A 21800-nucleotide genomic window follows, 5' to 3' on the forward strand; every position below is an offset into this window, starting at 1 on the left:
AACATTTTCCCAGCCATTACAATTTTTTCCAAAACTATGATGAAATTTTCAATAATTTTATTGAGATATAATTTGCAGAACATAAAGTTCACGTATTTAAAATGTACAACTCAATGATATTTATTATATTCACAGAGCAGTGCAACAATCATCATAATTGATTCTAGATTATTTTAATAATCTCCAAAAATAAATTTGTACCCATTAACAGTCACTTCTCAGTACCCTCTGTCTCCTAGCCTAAGGTAATGATTTATCCATTTTCTGATTCTATAAATTTGCCTATTTTTAAATGAAGTTTTAATGTTGGCTTATTTGTGTCTACCTGCCAATATGGTCACAGACACCTTCTTAAAATGGAATGTGTCAGGTAATGTAAACTTCTACTTAATACAGTGGGAATTTTATTTCATGGTATGCAATTACATAGCTTTGGGTATCCCCTAGGTTAAATCATTTTCTAAGGCAAAAGAGCTACTCAAGTCTGGGGGCTGAAGTCTAGTATATTGGTCAAGGATAGAGGTGCTGAAGAGAAAGTCACCCATCCACACAAGAAGTGGTCCTACTTCACCTTGAACTTCACTTAGAACCTCCTTATTTTCCTCCAATTATTCCTCTAAAAGACCTACCAAATCTTCAAAATCCATTTCAAATGCTACCTCAAACCCTTTCCTGACTCTTTGAAGATTTAGTCATTCATTCCCCTTTAGTTTTATAGCACTTTAAACTACTAGTTATAACATCTTTCATATTCAGTTTGGTTAAACTTAACAGATACTAAGTACCTGGCCCTTGGCTGGGCCCAGAATTACAGAAGTGAAAGTCATAGTACAAGACACAATATTGAATAATGGTAACCATAATATGAGTTTTGGCTACAAACTGTATAGGTTCAATTCTGATCTCTGCTTCAAATTAGCAATGGAGCCTCACGAAAGTTGTCTACGTTCCCGCAGCTTTACCTTGTCATCTGTAAAATGTGAATAAAATTAGTACCTTCATCATAGCATTGCTATAAGGGTTAAATAAAGGAGACAGTCCCTGTAAGATACCTAACACAAGCCTGACTACAAGTCATCAATCAAAATTTTTGGCACTGAGGGGGGCACTTGACAGGATGAGCACTGGGTGTTATTCTGTATGTTGGCAAATTGAACACCAATAAAAAATAAATTTATTATTTAAAAAAATTTTGGTGAAATAAATTGGAATTAAACTGAAAGTCTACTCAAAAGAGGTCTACAGGAAAGACTGGCAAGCACAGCCTGTCAGTGATCTTCCTAGGCATTGGGATATGAGTGTTTCTTGCTCAAATCTCCATGTCAGTGGCTAAAGTGGGTGGGCGTAGGAAACTCATGAAATTTAGACAGTGTGTTTATATCACATCCACCCACTCAGAGTCACCACAATTGTTTCACTTCCTTTTTTGTCACCTTAAGAACTGGAGCTCAAGAAATTTTGAGTTTTATTGTTCAGTCAAAAAAAGAGCTGGTGGCATATGCTTGTTTCATTTTTTTTGTTGTTGCTGTTGTTTCCCATTATGTGTACATGCATGTAACCAATGGATCCAAACTTGATTTTCAAGTGCAGTCTTGGTTATTCCAGATTTATCAATTCTATTGGCTTTAAAGGATGAGGCAAGCTCAGAGTCCCCCTACTACTCACCATCTTAAGCCCCCATTGGCTTTATACTTTAGAAACTGGAGCCAAATAAAAAAAAGTAGTTTTACTCTGACCAGTATAGAAGGGGCTTCTCCTGAATACATTTCTGGTGGTGATTTAGCAAAACCTTCAGAATTAATGGATATTGCAGTATGAGTGGCAGTTACAAGCAGTCTAAGTTGTAATCCTGGTTCTGAAGCTGATTTCACTGTGTAGCTCTGAACAAATTCCATTATCTTTCTTGGCTTCAATTTTTCCCACCTGTACAGTTGACGCAAAGTAGAACTCATGGTGATCTCATGGGATTCTCTAGGCTCTGACTTTCTGTGATTCTAAATATAGGCCTGGAGTTTGGTGGCAAAGAAGGGAGTTGAATGTATTATAGGAACTCTTGGTTCACCATCTTTGGGTCTCCGTTCCTTTCGCTACTCTCCTTTCCTCAAAGGGAAAGGCTTCACCTCCCATGGCTTCCCCATCATCTCTCTCTAAATGATTTTCAAAGAACTCCCTCTGGCTATGACCACTCATCCTGCCATATTCTCTCTGGGAGGACATCTCTATGCAGGAGTCACATCACTCTGTTTCCACATGACTGATCTCAAACTACCTTCTGTTAAAAATAGAAGAATTCTATTTGTGGTCTTATTGTTGCCCAGGACATCCAGATCTATAGCAGTATCTGTGCTTTCCATTTAACCATTATTCACTCTGGCACAGCCGAATCTTAGCCACTCTTCTTTTCCCAGGCTCTGGTATCCACTTCTAATCTAATTTCATTGCCACCATCCTACATTTGCTCAGTTGTTGCACAATCATCCAGGCTGGTGTCACTGTTTCTACTCTTACCCCTCAGGAGTCTATCATGGAAAAGCCAGGAAAATCCTTTCCAAACACAAATCAGATCATGTGATTTCCATGTTCAGATACCTCCAATCATTCTTTATGTTAGAACAAAAGCTAAGACCCTTTAAACGATATATGGGGCCCTGCATGATATATTCTCCCTCAACCATCCCCTTTCCCACACATCCTCTACCAGTTTTCTCCTTCACTCAGTCTGCTCTAACCACTCTTACTTGAGCATGCTAGGCATGCTTCCTGCTTAACATCTTTCCATTTACAGTCTTCCATTCCTGAAATTATTTTTCTCCAGATATCTGCCAAGCCTGATCCCTCACTTTATCAAATACCTTATCAATTGCCACTTCTCAGGAAATACATGTCATCTTATTAATCTCTGTATTAGTTTTCATTATTGCCATAGCAAGTTACTATAAACTTAGTGGCTTAAAATGACACAAATTTACTATCTCACAGAACTGTGAGGCCATAATTCTGCCATGGATATTATTGAGCTAAAATCAAGGTGTCACCAGGGCCACATTACTTTCTGGAGACTTTAGGGGATAACCTATTTTAGAGTTGTCTTTCTCAGCTTTTAGAGGCCACCCACATTATTTAGCTAATGACTTCTTTCCTCCATCTTCAAAGCTAGCCATGTGGTAACTCCTTGTGTTTTTTATCCATAGTAACATTTTCCTCTGACTCTTTTGCCTCCTTCTTCCACTTTTAAAGACCTTAGTGATTACATTGACACCACCTGAATAATCCAAAATAATCTCAATGTTGATTGAGAAGTTGATTAACAACCTTAACTCCATCTGTAAATGTAATTCTCTCTTGCCATGTAATGTAACATATGCACAGATTCTGGGAATTAGTGGACATTTTGGGGGGTCCAGAATTCTCCCTACCACACCCTTTGTCCCACGGCACTTCTTTAACTTTATGGTATTCATCACCACTTGTCACATTATAGTCTATATTCATATTTTCTAGTTAAACAAGCATATAATCAAAACAGTCAAATAGTTATTCAATGCTTTCTAAAGCATTTCCCCTTCTTCAGAGACAGTTACTTTCAACTCTTCTAACTGATATTCTGATATTTTGACTTTGTAACTCTAAATAATGTCCTTATATTGCTATCTCTTTTATAATCTTTTACAGACATGAGAATCTAGCCCTCATTCACTCTCTTACTTCCATTTACCCAAATCCTGTACTTACACACTCATACATATTTCTAGTTTTCCCATTCTCCAAGTAAATTCATAGATAATTTTGGTGGTGAAAACAACTTTCAGCATATATGTTACTGGGACTTCATGGCTTAGTCATATTGCATATTTTACTTTTAATTTCCATATTTTTGGTTGTTTGTTTAATATTGATTTCTTTCCATTAGAAACTAAGCTCTATTTCTTTTTTTAAAAATATTTTATTTATTTATTCATAGAAACACACACACACAGAGAGAGAGAGAGAGAGAGAGGCAGAGACACAGGCAGAGGGAGAAGCAGGCTCCATGCAGGGAGTCTGACATGGGACTCGATCCCAGGACCCTAGGATCATGCTCTGGGCCAAAGGCAGGTGCTAAACCGATGAGCCACCCAGAGATTCCCCTCTATTTCTTTTTAAAATTTAAATTCTATTTGCCAAACGGTTAGTATAACACCCAGTGCTCATCACATCACATGCCCTCCTTAATGCCCACCACCCATTGACCCTATTTACCCCATTTACCCACCCACCTCACCTTCAGCAACCTTCAGTTTATTTCCCAGAGTGAAGAATATTTCATGATTTGTCTTCTTTTCTGATCTTAACCCATTCAGTTTCCCTTCCTTCCCTTATGTATGGTCCCTTTCACCATTTCTTATATTCCACATATGAGTGAAACCATATGATAATTATCTTTCTCTGATTGACTTATTTCACTTAGCATAATAATCTTCAGTTCCATCCACGTCAGTGTAAATGGTAGATATTCATCTTTTCTATGACTAATATTCTAGTGTGTTTGTAACATATGTATATATATATATATATATACACATATATATATTCATATATATACCACATCTTTATCCACTCATCTGTTGAAAGACATCTCAGCCTCTTCCACAGTTTGGCTATTGTGTACATTGCTGAAATGAACATTGGGGTGCAGGTGCCCTATGCAGAAGACACGAACAGACATTTCTCCAAAGAAGACCTACAAATGGCCAACAGGCACATGAAAAACATGATCCACATCACTTGTCATCAGGCAAATACAAATCAAAACCACATTAAGCTCTATTTCTGTTTGGTTCACTGTTATATTCCCAGTCCCTGGTATAGAATCAGAAGCATTAAACGTACACAATAAGCATATGTTCAGTACCTACTATGTGCCATATATATATATATATATATATATATATATATATATATAGTGCCTACTATATTTTTTTTTCAATTTACCAACATATAACACCCAGTGCTCATTCTACTGACCTTGTAAAGCCAGACCTAGCAAGGCCTTAACAGACAAACAGGTCTGTGATATCAAAACTATGCAATCTATAGACCCCTTTCAGAAAAATGACATGTTAGAACCCCAATAGATGTAGTAGAAAATATCAGAGTTGTTCTGGTTAATGTGGGTTTAGAGAATTGAAACCAGCAGTATATGGGTAAATGTTTAAAATCAGTTCTCTGAAGGGGAAAAAATAAGTAGCCCTGTATTATGGCATTCCATAGTTTTTGTGATGTAAATTTTTCCACCATGGTGGATTTCAAACTACCAACATGATGTTACTGAACATGGATTTGGGATGAAATATGCATAATTAGCTCTTTGGATTCAAGTTGGCTCCAGTACCCATCGGTTAAAAGAGTCATCTAAATCTCCCAATTCCCCCCTAAAGTGATACTCTTACAGGACCCCTAGAGATCCCCCATAACGTAGCTTAAAAATCCATGGGTTAAGATGACATTGCTATGGTACAGATGGGAACACTGAGGCACAGAAAAGATGAATCTAGGCCTCCCAATGCCTGTTAAAATGCTCTTTCCATTATTATGCTGCCAATAGCCTAATAGTTTCCCATTACCTTGCCTCCAATTTTTCCACTTTATTCCATTGGTATTCTGCCAGCAGATTTGGCCCTGAAATACCTCTTTCAGCAGAAGCAGCAGCAGCAGGTGCCAGTTGTACTCTAAAACTTTCTATCACTGCCATAGAAGCCTATTAAATCAAGTAGAGGCATCTTGGCTTGATTTTCAGGATCTGCCTAAATCCAGCCAAGCTTTTCCTGTCCCTACATTTCTATATATACAGAAAGCTTAAGTCAAATTTTCTCCCTCTTTACCATTACCAGGATTCTTATTACCCTTGCTGCCTCTGGTCTTTGGCCCTCTCTCACCTTACTTCTTGCCTGGAATTCCTTCCCCTTCTCTTTGCCTCATTAATTCTAATTAAATTTCAGGTCTCCACCCATATTATATCTTATTTGGAGAGACTTCTTAGATCATTGAAGTCCATGGGGTTTGTTATCACCTCTGTATTCCCATTATGCAAATGAGATTCTCTTATTCCCCTATTCCTTAGTATGAAATCTGTTCTGGTTGGTTTGCTTTTAAACAAATCTGCCTATCTTTTTATGTATCTTTGGGCTAATGTTTATTTGTGTGTATCTGCATGTTTGCATGAGTGTTTATATGCTTATATGCATGTGTTCTCTGATTATGTCCTGCTTGAGTGTATCGATCTGTGTTTCAATGCTTTTTTGGGTGCCTATGCATGGCTGTGTATATTTGTGTGTCTGTGTTCTATGTATCTCTGCATTTATATTTTGTGTGCTGTGTGTAGATGTGCTAATATTTTATGTCTATGGCCATTTTGTGTGTACATATATGTGTGTATTTCTGTGCATCTCTGTTTATTTTATTTTTTAGTGATTTTATTTATTTATTCATGAGAGACACAGAGAGAGAGGCAGAAACATAGGAAGAGGGAGAAGCAGGTTCCCTGCAGGGAGTGTGATGTGGGACTCAGCCCCAGATCATGACCTGAGCCAAAGGCGGTGCTCAAACACTGAGCCACCCAGGTGCCCCTACTTCTCTGTTTAAATGTGCATACGCATACAGGAGGGGTCTCAGCTAATATTTGCATACTGATGAATTAATGGCGAATTACCAATATGTCTTTTCAAACTTTTTCCAGGAAAGTAAGTTATGGAGGTGCAAGTAGGCAAAGTCATAATGACCTCTGAATACTAGTCCTTAAAGGATATGGGTCATTTTACCTGCTACTCACCCACAGTATCTGAGCTCTTATCCCATACATATCATCATCTTAGGAAGCACTGGATTTGAAGATAAGGAAAAGGTGAACTCCTTAGATTAAGGTAACTATGCATCTTCCATGATGCTTCTTTTCAACCACCTCATCATTCCATGCTCAGTTCAACTATAGCCCTAGGGAATGGAAGAGGAAGGCACAGACTTTGAAAATAACATGAATTGAAAATCTCCTTTCTGACACTTAACAACTATGTTACTGTGGGAATGTCCCTTTGTGTCTCTAGACCTCAATTACCTTAACTAAAAAAAGGGATTAATAATGTCTTTCTTGCAAGGTACAGCCACAGATAATGTGCCCAACCCAGAACAGAAGTGCTAAAAATGGTTGTCATATTCCTCTGGGAAGTCTTTCCACACTATTTACTAGATGCTGTCTAAGCCACATTAATTAATTATCCAAATTAATAATCCATCATGTATCACTGTGTACATGTGTATGCACATCCATTGGTGGGTCCACAATGTATATCTTGACTCTATCTAGAACAAAATCTCATAAGACGGGGTTAATGTCTAAAATTTCTTTTCTCTCCCTTATAATATCTAAAGAAGTTCTGGAAATACTTCATATGTGGTCACTAAAGGCATAAAAGGAACACAATATATTGATGCTTAACAGTATCACTTTGGGAGACACAAAGAGATGAGTTGACATCTTGTCTAGGCAGCTTCTATTCTATGTCATGATTCTGGGCCTCAGTCTCATTTGTAAAATGGTGATTTATTCAACTTACTCATTAAAAATAGTGTCTATGACTATCTGTTATATGTCAGGCACTGTTCTAGGCACTGGAGATATAGCAATGAGCATGCAATACAAAGTTTCTTCCTTTCATGAGACTTATAGTCTACAGTAGGAAACAGACAACCAACGAGTAAACTGGGAAATATACAATATGCCAAGTAGTGGTGAATTTTATGAAGAAAAAGAAAAGCAACGTAAGAGAGTAAGATTAACAGAAAGGAAAGCACTAAAAGGAAAAGTGACCCAGACTCAACAGCAGGGAGTAGGCAACACACATAGAATACTCTCCCGAAGTGCCAGGTTCTTGAAAACAAGGGACATGGCAGAGCAGGGCACTCCAGGACCTCTTCTTCATAAAATCACTACTTTCAAGATCAGAACACATAGCTGACTTTCTTAACACAGAGAAGCAGACAAAATGAGGAGACAGAGAAATTTATTCCAGATTGAAGAGCAGGACAAGACTGTGGCCAGAGATCTAAGAAAAACAGATAAAACTAACATGCATCATGGAAAATTTAAGGCGATAATCATAAAGATACTCTCTGGACTTGAGAAAAGAATGAAAGACATGAATGAAACCCTTAACACAGAGATACAGAATAACATAGCAGAGATAAAGGGTTAAATAAATTAAAAGAATTAAACAAATAATAGATGAACAGCAGTATAGAAGAAGAATGAATTAGTTACCTAGAAGACAGAGTAATGGAAATTAATCAAGCTGAACAAAAGAGAGAAAAGGGAATTACCCAACAAGAAAATAGATGTAGGGAAATCTATGACATCATCAAATATAATAACATTCATAATATAGGAGTCCCAGAAGACAAAAAGAGAGAAAAGGGGACAGAAAAATTATTTTAAGAAAAAAAATAGATGATAACTTCCTTATGTGGGTAAGGAAAAGATATCCAGATCCAGGAGGCACAAAGAATCTCCATCAAAATCAACAAAAGCAGATCCATATCACGGCATACTATAATTAAATTGGCAAAATATAGTGATAAAAAAATTGAAAAGTATTAATAAAAAAGAAGACAGTAACTTACAAGAGAAAACCCATAAGGCTGGGAAGTGACTTTTTGGTAGAACTTTGCAAGCCAGAAGGTAGTGACATGATATATTTAAAGTGCAGAATGGGAAAAATCTGCACCCCAGAACACAATCCACCATGGCTATGATTCAGAATAGTAGGAGAGATAGAGTTCCCCCAAACAAACAAAAACTAAAAAGTACATGACCACTAAAACAGTTCCGTAATAAATGTTAAAAGGGAATTTTTGAGTGTAGAGGAGAGATCAAAAGTGACAGTATAAAGGTAGGAAACACAAAAGCAGTAAAAACGAATTTTTCTATAAATATTGATTAAAGAACTCACATGAAAAGGTTATAAAATATAATAACATCTATCTAAAATGTGGAGAGGAAAGGGAAAAGGAATGGTCAAACTTGCAATCATCAATTTACCATTGACTGTTCTTTGCAGAAGAGGTTATATACAAACACAATGGTAATTATATATCAAAACCACTAATGAGTTTGCAAAGAATAAAGAGAAAGAAAAATATATCATTAAAGAAAATCAGCAAAACATGAGAGAGAGAAAGAAAAGAAAGGACCAGGGAAGATTTCCAGAAACAATGACAAAACAAGTAATAAAATGGCAATAAATACATATCTATCAATAATTACTTTAAATTTAAATGGACTTCAGACCCTGGTTGGCTCAGAGGTTTGGCGCCTGCCTTTGGCCCAGAGCAGGATCCTGGAGTCCCGGGATTGAGTCCGTGTTGGGTTTCCTGCATGGAGCCTACTTCTCCCTCTGCCTGTGTCTCTGCCTCTCTCTCTCTCTCTCTCTCTCTCTCTCTCTGTCTTTCATGAATAAATAACTAAATAAAATCTTTAAAAAAATTTAAAAGGACTAAGTGCTTCGATCAAAAGATATAGGGTGTCAATCGAAAATCAACAAATGCAGGCCAACACCAAGACATATTATAATTACATTTACTAAATATCGTGATAAAGAAAAAATATTAAAAGCAGCAAGAAAAAAAGAGTCCCTAACTTACAAAGGAAGACCCATAATGCTAACTGCAGATCTCTCAACAGAAACTTGGCAAACTGGAAGAGAATGGCATAATATATTCAAAGTGCTGAAAAGGAAAAATATGGACCCAAGAATAGTCTATTCAGCAAGATTATCATTCAGAATAAAAGGAGAAATAATTTCCCAGGCAAACAAAAACTAAAGGACTTCATGACCACTAAACTGACCTGCAAGTAATATTAAAAGGGATTCTTTGAGTACAAAGGAAAGACCAAAAGTAACAAAAGAAAGGAAAAAATGAAAATTGCAAGTAATAAAATGACAATAAATACACATCTATCAATAATTACTTAGACTATAAATGAATTAAACACTCTAATCAAAACATAGGGTGTTAGAATGAATAAGAAACAAGACCCATTTATATGCTGTCTATAAGAGACTCATTTTAGATCTAAAGACACCTGCAGATTTTAAATGAGGGGATTGAGAAACACTTATCATGCTAATGGATGTCAAAGAAAGCCAAAGTAGTGATGCTTATACTGGAAAAACTAGACTTTAAAACAAAGACTGTTTCTGAAGCCTGTATCAAGAATTCATTTCTATACCACAATATAGTATGGTTGACTGAAAAAAAAAAAAGAAAAAGAAAAACACAGACTATAACAAGAGACAAAGAAAGACAGTATAAAATCATGTTTTAAAGATTTTATTTATTTGACAGAGAAAGAGAAAGCACACAAATGGAGGAGAGGGAGAGGAAGAAGCAGGCTCCCACTGAATAGTGAGCTCAACTTGGGGCTCAGACCTAGGACCCTGAGATTGTGACCTGAGCTGAATGCAGATGCTTAACTGACTGAGCCACCCAGGTGCCCCAGGACAGTATAAAATCATTAAGGGGACAATCCAACAGGAAGATCTAACAATCATAAATATTTGTGCATCAAACATGAGAGCACTTAAATATATGAAACAATTATTACCAAACATAAAAGAACTCACTAATAACAATACAATAAGAGCAGGGGACTTTAACACCACACTTACATCAATGGGCAGATTATCTTAAGAAAAAATCAACAAGGTAAACACTGGCTTTGAACAACACCCTGGATCAGATGGACTTAATGAATATATTCAGAACATTACATCCTAAAGGGGTAGAATACACATTATTTTTAAATGGGCATGGGAAATTCTCCAGGATAGATCACATATTAGGACACAAATCAGGACTCAACAATTACAAAAAGACTGAAGTCATACCATGCACATTTTGTGACCACAATGCTATGAAACTAAAAGTCAACCACAAGAAAAAAATCTAGAAAGATCACAAATACATGGAGGTTAAACAATATGCTACTAAGCAATGAATCAGTCAACAAGGAGAGCAGAGAAGAAATTATAAAAATGCAGAGAAACAAATGAAAACACAATGACCCAAACTTCTGGGATAGAGCAAAAGTGGTCCTAAAAGGAAAGTATATAGCAATACAGGTCTACCTCAAGAAACAAGAAAAGTTTCAAATAAATTAACTGACTTTTCACCTAAAGGACCTAGAAAAAGAACCACAAATGAAGCCTAAAGTCAGGAGAAAGAAGAAAATAATAAAGATTAGAGCAGAATAAATTATATAGAAACTTTAAAAAAATGAACAGATCTATGAAACCAGGAGCTGGCTCTTTGAAAAAAACTAATAAAATTGATAAACATCTAAAAATTGATAAACATCTAAAAATTGATAAACATCTAACCAGATATATGAAGAAGAAAACAAAAAGGACCCAAATAAGTAAAATCACAAGCGAAAGAGAAGAAATAATTAAAACCATGGAAATACAAACATTAATAAGAGAATATTATGAAAAACTATTTGCCAACAGATTGGACAACCTAAACAAAATGGATAAATTCCTAGGAATGTATTAACTACCAAAAATGAAATATGAAGAAATAGAAAACTTGACCAGACTGATAACCAGCAAAGAAATTGAGTCAGAATAAAAAAAAAAAATCCAAAAAACATAGAAGTCCGGGATACATGACATCACAGGCTAATTCTATCAAACTTTTGAAAAAGAGTTAATACCTATTTGTCCAAACTCTTCTAAAAAAATAGAAAAGGAAGGAAAACTTTAATTTCATTCTAAGAGTTCAGCATTACCCTGATACCAAAACCAGATAAAGACACTATGATAAGAGAGAACTACAGGCAAATATCTCTGATGAATATGGATGTAAAAATTCTCAATAAAATACTAGCAAATCAAATCCAACAATACATTTTAAAAAATTCACCACAATCAAGTGGAATTTATTCCCTGGTTGCAAGGGCAGTTCAAAATGCACAAATCAATCAACATGCTGTATTACAATAAAAGAAAGAATAGAAAACATATGATCATTTCAATAGAAGGAGAAAAATATTTGAAAAAATACAAACACATTCATGATAAAAACACTCAACAAAGTTGATTTAGAGGGTACATTTCTTAATAAAAGCCATTTATGAAAAATATGAAGTTAATATCATTCGCAATGGGGAAAAACTAAGAGCTTTTTCTCTACCATCAGGAATGAGACAGGGATGTTTACTCTTAGCATTGTTATTTAGCATAGTACTTGAAGTCCTAAACTAGTAATCAGACAACATAAATAAGTAAAAGACATTGAAATTGATAAAGAAGATGTAAAACTTTCACTATTTGCAAATGGCATGGTACTTTATATAGAAAACGGGGAAGATTCCACCAAAAAATTCTAGAACTGATCCATAAAATCAATAATGATGAAGGATATAGAGACAACATACAAATATATGTTGCATTTCTATGCACCAATAATGAAGCAAAAGAAATAGAAATTAAGATATCCATCCCATTTACAATTGTCCAAAAACAATAAGACACCTGGGAATAAACCTAACCAAAAATGAAAATATATGTACTGTGAAAACTATAAAATACCAATGAAGGAAATTTAAGATCAAATACAGAAATGGAAAGACATTCCATGTCATGGATTGGAAGACTAAACATTATTAAAATGTCTTCGCTACCCAAAGCAACCTATACTACCCAAAGCAACCTATATTTAATGTAATCCCTATCAAAGTACCAACAGCATTCTTCACAGAGCTAGAGCAAATAGTCCTAAAATTTGTATGGAACAACAAAAGACCCTTAATAATCTAAGCAATTCTGAAAAAGAAAAGAAAAGCTGGACACATTCCAACTTCTTTTTCAGGTTATATTTCAAAGCTGTAGTGATCAAACACTATGGTACCTGCACAAAAATAGACACATACATTAATGGAATAGAATATAAAACCCAGGAATGAATCCAAAACTATATAGTTAGTTAACCTTCAAAAAGCAGGAAAGAATATCCAATGGGAAACAGACAGTCTTTAAAACAAATGATGTTGGGAAACTGGACGGCTACAATCAAAAGAATGAATCTTGACCATTCTCTTAACACCATACACAAAAATGAATTCGAAATAGATTAAAACAGGAAACCATCAAAATCCTAGAGAAGAAAACAGGCATTAATCTTTTTGACATTGGCTGTAGCAACTTCTTTCGAGATATGTGTCCTGAGGCTAGGGAAACAAAAGCAAAAATAAATTACAAGGACTTCATCCAAATAAAAAGTTTCTGCAAAGCAAAGTAAATAATCAAGCCGAGAAGTCAGTGGCACTTCTATACACTAACAATGACACTGAAGAAAGAGAAATGAAGGAGTCAATCCCGTTGACAATTGCACCCAAAAGCGTAAGATACCTAGGAATAAACCTAACCAAAGAGGTCAAGGATCTATACCCTAAAAACTATAGAACACTTCTGAAAGAAATTGAGGAAGACACAAAGAGATGGAAAAATATTCCATGCTCATGGATTGGCAGAATAAATACTGTGAAAATGACAATGTTACCCAGGGCAATTTACACGTTTAATGCAATCCCTATCAAAATACCATGGACTTTCTTCAGAGAGTTAGAACAAATTATTTTAAGATTTGTGTGGAATCAGAAAAGACCCCGAATAGCCAGGGGAGTTTTAAAAAAGAAAACCATATCTGGGGGCATCACAATGCCATATTTCAGGTCATGCTACAAAGCTTTGGTCATCAAGACAGTGTGGTACTGGCACAAAAACAGACACATAGATCAATGGAACAGAATAGAGAACCCAGAAGTGGACCCTCAACTCTATGGTCAACTAATATTTGATAAAGGAGGAAAGACTATCCATTGGAAGAAAGACAGTCTCTTCAATAAATGGTGCTGGGAAAATTGGACATCCACATGCAGAAGAATGAAACTAGACCACTCTCTTTCACCATACACAAAGATAAACTCAAAATGGATGAAAGATCTAAATGTGAGACAAGATTCCATCAAAATCCTAGAGGAGAACACAGGCAATACCCTTGTTGAACTCAGCCGCAGTAACTTCTTGCAAGATGCATCCACGAAGGCAAAAGAAACAAAAGCAAAAATGAACTATTGGGACTTCATCAAGATAAGAAGCTTTTGCACAGCAAAGGGTACAGTCAACAAAACTAAAGGACAACCTACAGAATGGGAGAAGATATTTGCAAATGACGTATCAGATAAAGGGCTAGTATCCAAGATCTATAAAGAACTTATTAAACTCAACACCCAAGAAACAAACAATCCAATCATGAAATGGGCAAAAGACATGAAGAGAAATCTCATAGAGGAAGACATAGATATTGCCAACATGCACATAAGAAAATGCTCTGCATCACTTGCCATCAGGGAAATACAAATCAAAACCACAATGAGATACCACTTCACACCAGGGAGAATGGGGAAAATTAACAAGGCAGGAAACAACAAATGTTGGAGAGGATGCGGAGAAAAGGGAACCCTCTTACACTGTTGGTGGGAATGTGAACTGGTGCAGCCTTTCTGGAAAACTGTGTGGAGGTTCCTCAAAGAGTTAAAAATAGACCTGCCCTACACCAAGCAATTGCACTGCTGGGATTTTATCTCAAAGATACAGATGCAGTGAAATGCCAGGACACCTGCACCCTGATGTTTCTAGCAGCAATGTCCACACTAGCCAAACTGTGGAAGGAGCCTCGGTGTCCATCGAAAGAGGAATGGATAAAGAAGATGTGGTATATCTATACAATGGAATATTAGCCATTAGAAACGACAAATCCCCACCATTTGCTTCAACGTGGATGGAACTGGAGGGTATTATCCTGAGTGAAGTAAGTCAATCGGAGAAGGACAAACATTATATGTTCTCATTCATTTGAGGAAAATAAAGAATAGTGAAATGGAATATAAGGGAAGGGAGAAGAAATGTTTGGGAAATATCAGAAAGGGAGACAGAACATAAAGACTCCTAACTCTGGGAAACGAACTAGGGGTGGTGGAAGGGGAGGAGGGCCGATGGTAGGGGAGACTGGGTGACGGGTACTGAGGGGGGCACTTGACGGGATGAGCACTGGGTGTTATTCTGTATGTTGGTAAATTGAACACCAATAAAAAATAAATTTATTTAAAAAAAGGGGGGGGGATCCCTGGGTGGCGCAGCGGTTTGGCGCCTGCCTTTGGCCCAGGGCGTGATCCTGGAGACCCGGGATCGAATCCCACGTCGGGCTCCTGGCGCATGGAGCCTGCTTCTCCCTCTGCCTATGTCTCTGCCTCTCTTTCTCTCTCTCTCTCTCTCTGTGGCTGTCATAAAATATAAAAAATAAAGAAATAAAAAAAATTTTAAAAAAAAAGGAACAATGACGAAACTGGGCGCCCTGGTGGCTCAGCCGTTTAGCATTGCCTTCGGCCCAGGGTGAGATCCTGGGGACCCAAGATCGAGTCCCACATTGGGCGCCCTGCGTGGAGCCTGCTTCTCTGCCTCTCTTGTCTCTCATGGATAAATAAATAAAATCTTTAAAAAAAAGAAAGAAAGAAACGAGAGCTTTAGATGATACACTGGACCAGATGGATTTCACAGATATCTACAGAACTTTTAGTCCAAACTCAACTGAATACACATTCTTCTCAAGTGCACATGGAACTTTCTCCAGAATAGACCACATACTGGGTCACAAATCAGGTCTTAACCGAAACCAAAAGATTGGGATCGTCCCTGTATATTTTCATACTATAATGCTTTGAAATTAGAACTAAATCACAAGAAAAAGTTTGGAAGGATTTCAAACACATGGACATTAAGGACCATCCTGCTAAACAATGAAAGTGTTAACGAGGAAATTAAGGAATAATTTAAAAGATTCATGGAAACTACTGAGAATGAAGATACAACTGTTCAAAACATTTGGAATACAGCAAAAGCAGTCCTGAGGGGGAAATACATTACAATACATGCATCCATCCAAAAACTGGAAAGAACTCAAGTACAAAAGCTAACTTTCCCCCTAAAGAAGCTGGAGAAAAAACAACAAATAGGTCCTACACCCAGCAGAAGAAGAGAGTTAATAAAGATTTGAGCAGAACGCAATGAAATAGAGACCAGAAGAACTGTGAAAGAGATTAAAAAAAAAAAAAAACAGGGGTTGGTTCTTTGAAAGAATTAATAAGATAGATAAACCATTAGCCTGCCTTATTAAAAAGAAGAGAGAAGAGACTTAAATAAATAAAATCATGAATGAGAAAGGAGAGATCACCACCAATACCAAGGAAATACAAACAATTTATAAACGTATTATGAGCAGCTACATGCCAATAAATAAGGCAATCTAGGAGAAATGGATGCATTTCTGGAAGACCACAAACTACCAAAACTGGAACAGGAAGAAATAGAAAACCTGAACAGGCCGATAACCAGGGTGGAATTTGAAGCAGTCATCAAAAACCTCCCAAGACACAAAAGTCCAGGGCCAGATGGCTTCCCAGGGTAATTCTATCAAACATCTAAAGAAGAAACCATACCTATTCTACTAAAGCTGTTCGGAAAAATAGAAAGAGATGGAATACTTCCAAACTTGTTAATTGAGGCCAGCATCACCTTAATTCCAAAACCAAAGACCCCACCAAAAAGGAGAATTATAGACCAATATCCCTGTTGAACATAGATGCAAAAATTCTCAACAAGATACTAGCCAATAGGATCCAACAATAAAAAGAAGATTATTCACCATGACCAAGTGGGATTTATCCACTTGGATAAATGGGCTGCATTGAGTGGGATGCAGGGCTGCTTCAGCACTCATAAAGCAATTAATGTGATAGATCATATCAGCAAGGGAAAAAACAAGAACCATATGATCCTCTCCATAGATGCAGAGAAAGCTTTTGACAAAACACAGCATCCATTCCTCATCAAAACTCTTGAGAGTGTAGGGATAGAAGGAACATTCCTCAGCATCTTAAAAGACATCTATGAAAAGCCCACAGCAAATATCATTCTCAATGGGGAAACACTGGGAGCCTTTCCCCTAAAATCAGGAACAAGACAGGGATGTCCACTCTCACCACTGCTATTCAACATACTACTAGAAGTCCTAGCCTCAGCAATCAGGCCATAAAAATAAATGAAAGGCATTCAAATTGGAAAAGAAGAAATCAAACTCTCCCTCTTTGCAGATGACATGACACTGTACATAGAAAACCCAAAAGACTCCACTCCAAGATTGCTAGAACTCATACAGCAATTCAGCAGTGTGGCAGGATACAAAATCAATGCCCCGAAGTCAGTGGCATTTCTATACACTAACAATGAGACTGAAGAAAGAGAAATGAAGGAGTCAGTCCCATTGAAAATCCACCTGAAAGCACAAGATACCTAGTAATAAACCTAACCAAAGCCGTAAAGATCTATACCCTAAATACCACACAACACTTCTGAAAGAAATTGAGGAAGACACAAAGAGATGGAAAAATATTCCATGCTCATGAATTGGAAGAACTGATATTGTGAAAATATCAATGATACCCAGGGCAATTTACACATTTAATGCAATCCCTATCAAAATACCATGGACTTCTTTAAGAGAGTTGGAACAAATCATCTTAAGATTTGTGTGGAATCAGAAAAGACCCTGAATAGCCAGGGGCATATTAAAAAAGAAAACCATAGCTGGGGGCATCACAATGCCAGATTTCAGGTTGTGCTACAAAGCTGTGGTCATCAAGACAGTGTGGAACTGGCACAAAAACAGACACATAAATCAATGGAATAGAATAGAGAACCCAGAAATGGTCCCTCAACTCTCTGGTCTACTAATATTCAACAAAGAAGGAAAGACTATCCACTGGAACAAGGACAGTCACTTCAATAAATGGTGCTGGGAAAATTGGACATGCACATGTAGAAGAATGAAACTAGACCATTCTCTTACACCATACACAAAGATAAGCTCAAAATGGATGAAAGAGCTAAATGTGAGACAAGATTCCATCAAAATCCTAGAGGAGAACACAGGCAACACCCTTTTTGAACTTGGCCATAGTAACTTCTTGCAAGATACATCCATGAAGGGAAGAGAAACTAAAGCAAAAATGAATTATTGGGACTTCATCAAGATAAGAAGCCTCTTCACAGCAAAAGAAACAGTCAACAAAACTAAAAGACAACCTACAGAATGGGAGAAGATATTTGCAAATAACTTATCAGAAAAAGGATTAGTATCCAAGATCTATAAAGAACTTATTCAACTCAGTAGAAAAGAAACAAAAAATCCAATCCTGAAATGGGCAAAAGACATGAACAGAAATCTCACAGAGGAAGACATAGACATGGCCAACAAGCAAATGAAAAAATGCTCTGCATCAGTGGCCATCAGGGAAACACAAATCAAAACCACAATGAGATACCATCTCACACTAGTGAGAATGGGGAAAATTAACAAAACAGGAAACAACAAATGTTGGAGAGGATGTGGAGAAAGGGGAACTGTCTTGCATTGTTGGTTGGAATGTGAACTGGTGCAGCCACTCTGGAAAACTGTGTGGAAGTTCCTCAAAGAGTTAAAAATAGATCTGCCTTATGACCCTGCAATTGCACTGCTGGGGATTTACCCCAAAGTTACAGATGCAGTGTAACGCCAGGACACCTGCACCCCAGTGTTTATAGCAGCAACGTCCACAATAGCCAAACTGTGGAAGGAGCATCGGTGTCCATCGAAAGATGAATGGACAAAGAATATGTGGTCTATGTATACAATGGAATATTATTCAGCCATTAGAAATGACGAATACCTACCATTTGCTTCGACGTGGAGGGACCTGGCGGGTATTATGCTGAATAAAATAAGTCAGTCAGAAAACGACAAACATTATATGGTCTCATTCATTTGGGGAATATAAAAATTAGTGTAAGGTAATGAAGGGAAAGTAGAGAAAATGAGTGAAAATATCAGTGAGGGTGAGAAAACATGAGAGACTTAACTCTGGGAATTGAACAAGGGGCAGTGGAAGGGGAAGTGAGCGGGGGGTTGCGGTGACTAGGTGATGGGCACTGAGGGGGGCACTTGGCGGGATGAGCGCTGGGTGTTATGGTATATGTTGGCAAATTGAACTCCAATAAAAAAATAAAAGATAAATAAAAATTTAAAAATTAAGAATGAGCAGAAGACATGAATAGACATTTTTCCAAGTCCACATACAGGTGACTAACAGACACATGCAAAGATGCTGAGCAGTGCTAATCATCAGGGAAATTCAAATCAAAACTACAATGAGGTATCACCTCACAGCTGTCAGAGCGGCTAAAATCAACAACAGAAAACAACAGGTGTTGGTGAAGATGTAGTGGAAGTATAATCCTCTTGCACTCTTTGTAGGAATGCAAACTTGTGCAGACACTCTGTAAAAACAGCATGGGGGTTCCTCAAAAAATTAAAAATAGAGCAGTCCGGGTGGTGCAGCGGTTTAGCACTGCCTTCAGCCCAGGGTGTGATCCTGGAGTCCTGGTTTCGAATCCCACGTCAGGCTCCCTGCATGGAGCCTGCTCCTCTCTCTGCCTCCCTCTCTCTCTCTCTCTCACACACACACTCTCTCTCTCTGTCTCTCAAGAATAAATAAATAAATAAATAAATAAATAAATAAATAAATAAATAAATAAAATATTTTTTTAAAAAAGTTAAGAATAAAACTGCCCTATGATCCAGCTATTCCACTACTAGGTATTTACCCAATGAATACCAATTCAATTACCAATGAATATCCTAATTCAAAGAGATACATGCACCTCTATTTTCCAGAGCATTATTTACAATAGCCCAGACATGGAAGCCGCCTAAGTGTTCATTGATTCATGAACGACTAAGAAGATATTTATAGCTGGGATACCTGGGTGGCTCGGTGGTCCAGCGTCTGCCTTTGGCTCAGGACATGATCCCGGAATCCCGGATGGAGCCAGAGCCGGAGCCCCGAGCCGATCAGGCTCCCTGCATGAAGCCTGCTTCTCCCTCTGCCTCTGTCTCTGCCTCTGTCAATGTGTGTGTCTCTCATGAATAAATAACTAAATAATAAGATATAAAAAATTAAAAATAAAATGATAAAATAAGGGCAGCCTGGTGGCCCAGCAGTTTAGCGCCGCCTTCAGCCCAGGGTATGATCCTGGAGACCCGGGATCCAGTCCCATGTTGGGCTCCCTGCATGGAGCCTGCTTCTCCCTCTGCCTCTGCCTCTGCCTCTGTGTGTGTGTGTGTGTGTGTGTGTGTGTGTGTGTGTCTGTAGTGAACAAATAAATAAAATCTTTAAAAAGAAAAATAATAAAATAAAATAATAAATATATATAAATAAATAAAAATAAAATAAAAGAATAAAATCTTGTCATGTGCAACAGCATGGATGGAGCTAGAGAGTATAATGCTAAATGAAATAGTCAGAGAAAGACAAATAGAATATGATTTCACTTGTATATGGAATTTGAAAAACAAAACAAGTGAGCAAAGGGAAAGAGAGGCAGTGAAGGAGAGAGAGAAATCAAAATCAGACTTAATTATAAAGAATTCACTTATGGGCACTTGGCTGGATGAGCACTGGGTGTTATGGTATATGTTGGCAAATTGAACTCCAATAAAAAAGATAGTGGCTATCATTTTTATTGTTGTTATTGTATGTATTGTGTAGTTTGATTTTTAAAAATCTGAAATGCTATAAACATCAAATCTAATAGTGCCTTGGTTGTAATTGAGGAAGCTGATGTTCAGATTTAACTTGCTCAAATTCTCAGAATGAAGTAGATGCAGAGCCAGGCTCTTCTCCAAGTTTCCTGACTTCCTCTTCAATGTTCTTCTCAGGGCTACTGATCCCACTGTATGATTGAAATTCTTCCCCAAAGAAATGCTGTGCATGTTTCCTAGGACATTTCTTTACCTTCACATCTAGAAAGTCCTAATAAGAGGCCAGAGGTAGTTCAAAAATACAATCACCAGGCCAGACAGAAATTGAAAAGTTCAACCTAATAGAGCATACCACTACCAGGTGAATGGGTGAGTACACTAGATGTTAAGCTTAGCTTTCCCTTTAAAAAATAAACAGGATCCCTGGGTGGCTCAACAGTTTAGTGCCTGACTCCCACCCAGGGTGTGATCCTGGAGTCCCGGGATCGAGTCCCACATCAGGCTCCCTGCATGGAGCCTGCTTCTCTCTCTCAAATAAATAAAATATTTAAAGAAATAAATAATAGAATCCTAATGAGCACACTTACCACCAAAGAGGTAGAGCTATTGGAGAAAAGTGATTCAAAGAGCTTTCTGAATATGAGATATGGGAGTATATATCCCTCATGCAACTTTACCCACGGGCTTGCCAATTATTTAAGCCTTAATTTGTAGAAAGCTCTTTCATACGCTTAATCTCTTAAAATCTGAAGCCACAGGCACCAACTCCCAAGACTGTTCATTTGCATAGGTGTATCACGCAGAAGTTGACTGCTGAATATTGTACAGGTCAGCAATGTTGATCTCTCCTCCCAGGCCCACCAAAAAGGAAAATACCCCTATATTGGAGAGAGAAAACTCATCCCAAAGGTCACCCCCCTCAAACCTCTGAGTCTTGTGGAAGAAACTCAAAATAAACACAGCCTGGGAGACCAAAGACCAGAGAGACCTATTGGTTCCATGGAAAGTCAAGTCAATATCCTAGCAGGGGGAAGAATTGCTTCACTCACCCTGAACCTCCAATCCCAGGCAGG

The sequence above is a fragment of the Canis aureus genome, chromosome X, assembly GCF_053574225.1.
Source record: "Canis aureus isolate CA01 chromosome X, VMU_Caureus_v.1.0, whole genome shotgun sequence".
Taxonomy (NCBI): domain Eukaryota; kingdom Metazoa; phylum Chordata; class Mammalia; order Carnivora; family Canidae; genus Canis; species Canis aureus.